Genomic DNA, 8,773 nt, shown 5'->3' with positions numbered 1-8,773 from the left:
TAAAGGGAATTTGTGTGTTTTGCTCACTACGACCAACTAACCAAAGTTAAATAGGATGCCTGTATTGACACAGAAATGAGTTTGCACGTTCTCCCCGTGGGTTTCCTCCGAGTCCTCTGGTTCCTTCCCACATCTCAAAGATGTGCGGATTTGTAAGCTAATTAGCCTCTGTGAATTGCCCCTAGGATAGAGAAAGTGGATGAGAAAGTGAGATAACATAGAACTAGTGTGAATGGGTGATCCAGCTGGATTCGGTGGGCTGAAGGGCCTGTTTCCATACTGCATCTCTAAAACTATCTCAGTTCTTCTGGATCATTACATTCACTAGCATATTTATTTACTCCACATAAACGTAATTACAAAATTTAAATCCCAGGGCCTGATGATCTGCATCCCAGAGTATTCAGGAGGTGGCCCTAGAAATTGTGGATTCATTGGTGATCATTTTCCAATGTTCTCTTGACTCTGGATCAGTTCCTGTGGACTGGAGGATAGCCAATGTAACTCCAATTTTCAAGGAAGGAGGGAGAGAGAAAACGGAATTATAGACCAGTTGCCTTACATTAAGATGCTTGAGTCGATTATTAAAGATGTTATAGCAGCACATTTGGAAATCAGTGACAGGATTGGTCAAAGTTAGCATGGATTTATGAAGGGGAAAATCATGCTTGACTAATCTACTGGAATTATTTGAGGATGTATCAAGTAGAATGGATAAGGGAGAGCCAGTGGATGTGGTGTGTCTGGACTTTCAAAAAGCCTTTGACAAGGTCCCATACGAGATTAGTGTGGAAGATTAGAGCACATGGTATTGACATAGATAGAGAACTGGGGAGAAGGAATGGGTGGCGTTTCGGGTCAAGGCCCTTCTTCAGTCTGAAGGGTCTCGACCTGAAACATCACCCATTCCTTCTCTCCAGAGATGCTGCCTGGCCCGCTGAGTTACTCCAGCATTTTGTATCTACCTTCGATTTAAACCAGCATCTGCAGTTCTTTCTTACACATGGATAGAGAACTGGTTGGCAGACAGGAAACAAAAATTAGGAATTAACGGGTCCGTTTCAGTGGGGTTCCGCAAGGTTCGGTGCTGGGACCCCAGTTATTTACAATATATATATTAACGATTTAGACAAGGGAATTAAATGTGATCTCCAAGTTTGCGGACGACACAAAGCTGGGTGGCAGTGTGGGCTGCGATGAGGATGCTTTGAGGCTGCAGAGTGACTTGGATAGGTTAGGGGAGTGGGCAGATGCATGGCAGATGCAGTATAATGTGGATAATTGTGAGGTTATCCACTCTGGTGGCAAGAACAGGAAGGCAGATTATTATCTGAATGGTGTCAGATTAGGAATAGGGGAGGTGCAACAAGACCTGGGTGTGCTTGTACATCAGTCACTGAAAGTAAGCATATAGGTAGAAACATAGAAAAATAGGTGTAGGAGTAGGACATTCGGCCCTACGAGCCATGGCTGATCATCTAAAATCAGTATCCCGTTCCTGCTTTTTCCCCCACATCCCTCGATTCCTTTAGCCCCAAGATCTAAATCTAACACCCTCTTGAAAACAGGCAGGCAGTGAAGAAAGCTAATGACAGTGTCGGTTCACCAGGTTAATTCCCAGGATGGCAGGACTAATACATGATGAAAGAATGGGTCGACTGGGCTTGTAGTCACTGAAATTTTGAAGGATGAGAGGAGATCTCATAGAAACATATAAAATTCTTAAAGGATTGGACAGGCAAGATGCAGGAAAATGCTCCCAATGTTGGGGGATTTCAGAACTAGGGGTCACAGTTTAAGAATAAGGGGTACATCGTTTAGGACTGAGATGAGAAAAAACCTTTTCACCCAGAGAGTTGTGAATCTGTGGAATTCTCTGCCACAGAAGACAGTGGAGGCCAATTCACTGGTTGTTTTCAAGGAGGGGTTAGCTTTAGCTCTTTGGGTTAAAGGAATCAAGGGATATGGGGAAAAAAGCAGGAACGGGGTACTGATTTTAGATTATCAGCCATGATCGTATTGATCAGAGTGCTGGCTCGAAGGGCCAAATGGCCTACTCCTGCGCCTATTTTTCTAGGTTTGTAAAAATATATGAAGTGCATAGAAACATAAAAAGCATTTCATTTGCCAATTCCTTCCAGTGGAAAACCCATTTGTCTAGCCCCATGCAATTAACTGTTTTAAAATATTTCACAATGTCAGGCTCTTTGTAACTGGAAAGAAAATAAAGTTTCACTCATTCTCCATCTTGTACGTTCATCATTGTAAAGGCAAAGGAGCAATTAACTGTATTACATAATGTTAAGAATAATTAACTTATGTGCTTTATTTTATTGTTCTTAAATGTTTAGACTGCGAGCTTTGAAGAATTAATGGGTTTTAATAAACAGAAATTATTTTTCCATTATCATCAATTCTATTTCATCATTATTCAGTTAAATCCATTTGCAGAAATAATGATTGTCAAGCCCATCACAAAAAGATTGGCTTATCAGATTGGTAGGTACTGCATCTTAATTTGACAATTTTTAGAAACATTCATTCAGGAATTATGAAAAATCATGCAGTGACCAAAATGGCAAATTTGGACATCAGCTTTACAACTGACATTTTGATTGGATTTATAGTATAACAGTGACAGAGATTTAGATTTCAAAAGTGACAAACACCTAATGCTTATATTATTTGACATTTTACAAATGTGCTAAATTGTGAACTATTCTCTCTTTGAATATTCAGAGCCAAACTATATAAATAATGAGTAGAGAGGAACTGCAGATGCTGGTTTACACTAAAGATAGACACAAAATGCTGGAGTAACTCAGCGGGTCAGGCAGCATCTCTGGAGAAAAGAAATAGGTGATGTTTTGGGTCGAGACCCTTCTTCAGACTCAGAGCATAACAATGAGGTTGACCAGAGGGGAAGGATGAGGAAAAAGTGAAGAATGAGTAATAGCTTTTTAACCACAATGGCCTTCAATGAAAACTAGGAACTTAAGTACACAGAGTGAAATCATCCTGTCAACAGCAGACCACATAGAACTGATAAATGTCCCTGACCCATATTTATAATCACAATTAGATTTCCTTTATGAAAACACTTTTTCTTGTTGCCTCTAGTTTGTGCCTTTGCTTTCTAGCTGCCTTTTTTCTCCCTGTCAGGGCAGAGAAACGGATGCTTTAAGGTTTGTCCTCTTATCAACCACAGATTTTAAAATGAAATACACTCTTTCAGTTTCAGCCTGCCTTCACTCTTAATCTGATAGGTAGATTTCTTTTATGTTTTCCAATTAATTCTGTATGCAATATTTAAAGAACATCTGGTACTTACCAACAATTTGCTTACATCAGGAAGTCACTTAAGATTTGCACAAGTAGCTGATTTACTTGTGTTTAAATATTTTGTGCCCCAATTAATTTACTAAAAGTTGTATTGAAACTTAACAGATGGTCAAAAGGCTATAAAGTACAATCTGAATATCAAATGGGCCTTATACTGATAATGAACTGTTTTCATCCCAACATTCTCAGAACAAGCAAGCAGCTGCTTTCAGAAATGTGCCAGTAGTGAAGTTCAGAGACTTATAGGTCACTGACAAGCATTTTGAAAACTTCACAAAGTCAGCCATTTGAACCGTATCTAACCATTTTCTCCAGTGAATTTAAGAGCAACTGAAGTGTAGGAATCTTAAATTCATCTCCCACCATTTAGCCTAATTGATCCAGAAGAAAGTGAAAGCATAAGAGGTATATGTGACCCATTAAGAGTTTTGCTTACCTTTAGTGTCACCTTTGACTGGTTATACTCTCTACTTCCTATTTAAAAAATCCTAATATTAATGTAATCCATTGCAATTAGTTGTAACCATTTCAGTCATCACAAAATGCACTTCCTGTTGCCTGTCTTAAGGGCCTGTCCCACGAGCATGTGACTCCATGCTGCAAGCGCGACCTTAGGTCGCGCTTGCCGCATGGAGTCGCATGCTCGTGGGACAGGCCCTTTATCTCTTTCTTCTCCTCTTCGTATTTTGGGTGGCGAGGGGTAGAGGAGTTTATGGAAAAGTGAGGAAAATAAAAATGTGATTAGAAAAGGATTAGTGTAAATGGGTGCTCGGAATAGAAACAGAGAATGCAGCAAGCGCACAGCAAGTCAGACATCTGATGTTTCATTTCCTTTCTTTTGCACTGGCTGAGCTAGTCAATTCACTCATTTAAGTCTTGGCACAAGAGTAATTTGTCCTTGCAAATTAGGAATTCATTTAATAAGGTTGAGTTGTGTTTATGTTGAAGGCTATGTCAGAATGAGGCAACACAGACATGCATTCCACATGGATTGTGTCAAAACTGTTAATACTGTCAGTTGGTAACATGGAAAATAAATACCAATTGCCAACTTTGTTTGTCATTAGCCCTTTGCCTGGATGCAAGTAATTTAATTAATCTAGAAAGGGACTTTAGGGAAATTGCTGCATATTCAGATTGCATCAATCCACATAAATGGAGATCAAAAGCTGTTTGTAAAATTATACAAAATGCTTAGAAAAATAAAAAGTTTAATTTGGCAATTCCTTCAGTAGAGAATCCGTTCATGCAGCCCCATGTCACCCATTGCATTTAAAATATTTCATTATTTTGTTGTAACCTTCAGAGAAATTATTTAATAAAAATATTGTCAAAATGTTAATTAATAAAATCTGATTGACAAGAAGCCGAAAAGGTGTAGGTGACAGTCTGCAGAAACAAACACTATTATACAGAGTTGCTTACAGTATCAGAGAGGAGCAGATGTCTGTGTTGTTTTTGGCATTCCATTCTCTTTCCCCCTGGTGTAATATGGTGGTGCATAGTTAATCACAACACACTTAAAAGTATGCCTAAATTTGTGCGAGTTTAAGAAACCAACTTGTGCCAGACCAAAGTAAACTAATGAGTTATTTTTAAATAGATTAGCCATGATCGCATGGCAGAGCAGACTTGATGGGTTGAATAGCCCAATTCTGCTCCTTTGCCTTATGAGAATTCACAGGGTGTGGATGTGATTGACAATGCTGACATACCTCCAATTGGTCCCGAACTATGGAGGCATGATATAGATGATCCCAATGCTGGGCCTGGAGTCACAAAGTCCAGATCAGGAAGAGTGGCAAATTTCCTTTTGAGACGGACATTAAACTAGCTGAACTTTTACAACAATCCATGGCCAGCATCATGGCTACCATTTCCAGATTTAATTTTACATTTAGTGAATCACTTTTAAATTACCCACCTGGTACAGTGTGATTTAAGCTCTTGTCTCTAGGGTCAATGATCATACACTTGGGCTGTTATTCCAGTAACTTTAATGTGCCAACATATCTGTAAAATATTGCAACCTGCATGTACAGAAAAATGTCTCGGGAATTAAAAGCTTCGCTGAAGCAAATTGTCCAGCACATACCACTCAACCCTAGTATCTTTCAAATCTCTTGGATCTGTCTCCAGGTTACATTCTTCTGAGACAGGCTCGTGACAAGGGAAAAATTACAGGTATTTTGTTTACTGAAGAAATGTCTGTTTAAAAATACCTTCCAGATAAAATGCAGTTATGCTGGTCAAGGGTTAATATTTGCTTTGTAGTTTCTTCAGACAAGTCTCATTAATGAAGTCAAAGCAAGTCCAAGGTCTTTCAAGAAATGTTGCAAAACTTCAGGAAGAGACTTAATGAACATCACGTCCTCAGTGACATATTCAAACTGTTCTAAATCTGAGGTACAATTAAAAATTGAGACTGATCATTCCTCACCACAAACTTTCTTTGCAAGAACTTTAAACTGAAGCAGAAATGCAGTTCCATGTTCTGGTAATCTATAATTAAGATCCTGGTAAGAAATGTTAACATCCAGATTTCTGCATTAATTTTGAATTTTATTTTTTGACTTACTGCCTCGGTTTTTGTTGCTGTTACTATTCTGTAAAATCAATAGACCATAGAACAGTATAGCATGGGAAAATTACGTTCAGCCATGGCTGAGCCAACAATGATGTTAATCTAACTAATCACTCAGTCCTGATCTCCCTATCCCTTGCTTGTTCATGTGTCTGTTTACATGTCTCTTAAATGGTGTTTTCAATCTGCTTCTACCAGCACCATGTTCCAGGCACCTACGACTGTGTAAAAAAAACTCACCTTGTACGTTTCCTTTAAAACGTTAAAACCTTCAACTGACATCCTGTATTTTACATTTCCAATCTGGATTAACCCTAGATTAAAAATATAATCTACCCTATCTATACGTTTCATAATTTTATATATTTCCATCAGATCATCCCTCAGCATCCAACACTCCAGTGAAAACAGTACAAGGTTGTCCAACCTCTTCTTCCAGTTAATACTCTTCAATTTAAGGAGCATTCTGGCAAACCTCGTCTGCATCATTTCCAAAGCCTCCACATCCATGCTGGGTTTGCGGCACGACCGACGTCGCAGCGGCCTCTGCAGTCCGTCTGTCTTTTTTTATTTTATTGTCCTGTTGAGGGTGGGTTTTTGACTGTGTATGTGTGGGGGAAACTTTTAGATCTCTTCCCTGTACGGGGACCCGACCTTTTCCCTGTCGGGTCTCCGTTTCCGTTGGGGCCTAGCACCGTGGAGCGGCCTCCAACCGGAACGACCTGGGGGCTCAAGTCACGGAGCCTGCGGAGCTGCGGACCTACCATCGTGGAGCAAGCCTGCTTCGGAGCGTGGAGAGTTCGGAGCGTGGAGAGCTGCGGTGACGCGCGGCTGCGACCCGACTCCAGTGGATGGTGACACCGGGAGCTGTCCCCGGTGGGAGACCGCTTTGCGGGGCTCCGGCAACGGCGATTTCTCCCGCTCGAATTGCGGGGTTGAGAGTGACCTGGAGCGGGCCTTACATCGCCCGGCGCGGCTTTAAATGGCCGCGGACTTGCTAGCGCCCGCCGGGGGCTCCAACATTGGGACCCGGAGCAGGGCCTTACATCGCCCGGCGCGGCTTTAAGTGGCCGTGGGACTTGCTAGCGCCCGCCGGGGGCTTTGACTTTGACTTCGAGAGAGGAATGGAGAGCAGGGGAGAGACAAGACTTTGCCTTCCATCACAGTGAGGAGGAGATTCACTGTGATGGATGTTTGTGTAAATTGTGTTGGTGTGTGTCTTGGTTCTTTTCTTGTATGACTGCAGAAACCAAATTTTGTTTGAACTTCATGTGAGGGTTCAAATGACAAATAAACGGTATTGTATTGTTTTGTATCCATCTTGTGCGACAGCCAGAATTGCACAACACTCCAAATATGGCACCTTATGCTTTATACAGCCCGCAAAATGACTTCCCAATTTTTATACTCAATACCCTGGCTGATGAAGGTAAGTGCTTGTCTCTACTCATTTATGTTGCCACTTTCAGGGAACTATGGACTGCCATCCCCAAATCCCTCTATACATCAATGCTTCTACGGGACCACTTGTCCAGATTATATTCCATCTGCCATTTCGCCTCCCAAATTTCCATCTGATCAACATCCTGCTGTATCCTTTGGCAAACTTCCTCACTATCCACAACACTAATTTTGTGGGAAGGAACTGCAGATGTGTTTTTACACTGTAGATGGACACAAAATGCCAGAGGAACTCAGCAGGGCAGGCAGCATTTCTGGAGAGAAGGAATGGGTGACGTTTCGGGTCGAGACCAGTCTTCAGACGCTTACACCAATTTTCATGTCGGCTGCAAACTAACTAAATCAGACCATCTACATTATCGTCCAGATCATTTATATCATAAACAAAGGTCCCAACACTGATACGTGCAAAACACCACTGATCATAGACCTTGTCAGAGAAACCCCAGTGTTTTATAGCCAAGACAATTTTATGGCCAATTTACTATAGATCCCATGTGACCTGACCTGCTGGACCAGCCTACCATGAGAAATGATCAGCTTTCGAACATGACAGATTGGAAAGACATCATCTTTCCACACTACACCATCCCCTCCCTTTTTGTTTGGACAGAAGGTGAAGAGCAATTTCTGTCATCGTAAAAAAGATAGAAATGCTCATGGATAAGGTTCAGGGTGAGAGTCAGAAACATGAATTGCAGTGAGGTATTGAAAAAAATTATGAAATATTTTGAATGGATTCATAAAACAATGCAATGGAGTGCAGTAGTTGCAGATTTCTTTTTGATATTTGTGATTTACAAACATAGAAATTAGGTGCAGGAGTAGGCCATTCGGCCCTTCGAGCCTGCACCGCCATTCAATATGATCATGGCTGATCATCCAACTCAGTATCCCGTACCTGCCTTCTCTCCATACCCTCTGATCCCCTTGGCCACAAGGGCCACATCTAACTCCCTCTTAAATATAGCCAATGAACTGGCCTCAACTACCCTCTGTGGCAGAGTTCCAGAGATTCACCACTCTCTGTGTGAAAAAAAGTAGTGAATATAAAGAGTAATTTAGGTCCAAGGATATTATTTCTTGCAGCTACTACCAACCAAGTTATTCTCTCTTTTACAGGTTATGATGTGGAAATTCCACTCCTGTATCTTCAGAGAAAGAATCTTGACGGAGCAATTCGTCCCAGTCTTTTCATAGTACACTTGCTGAATGACTATTTTTATATATGGTTGTGTTTTCTTCTATCCTTTCTAGCACCAAAATCGAACAGCATTTTGTATCAAACAAGGAGGGCAACTGGAGGACATGATTATTTTTCTAAATGATGGACTTTCCTCATAGATTGCAGCAACTTCTCCAAGCCTAATATTCTTCCAGGGAAAT

This window comes from Leucoraja erinacea, chromosome 26, assembly GCF_028641065.1.
Source record: "Leucoraja erinacea ecotype New England chromosome 26, Leri_hhj_1, whole genome shotgun sequence".
In the NCBI taxonomy this organism is placed as follows: domain Eukaryota; kingdom Metazoa; phylum Chordata; class Chondrichthyes; order Rajiformes; family Rajidae; genus Leucoraja; species Leucoraja erinaceus.
This window is presented reverse-complemented; position numbering follows the sequence as displayed.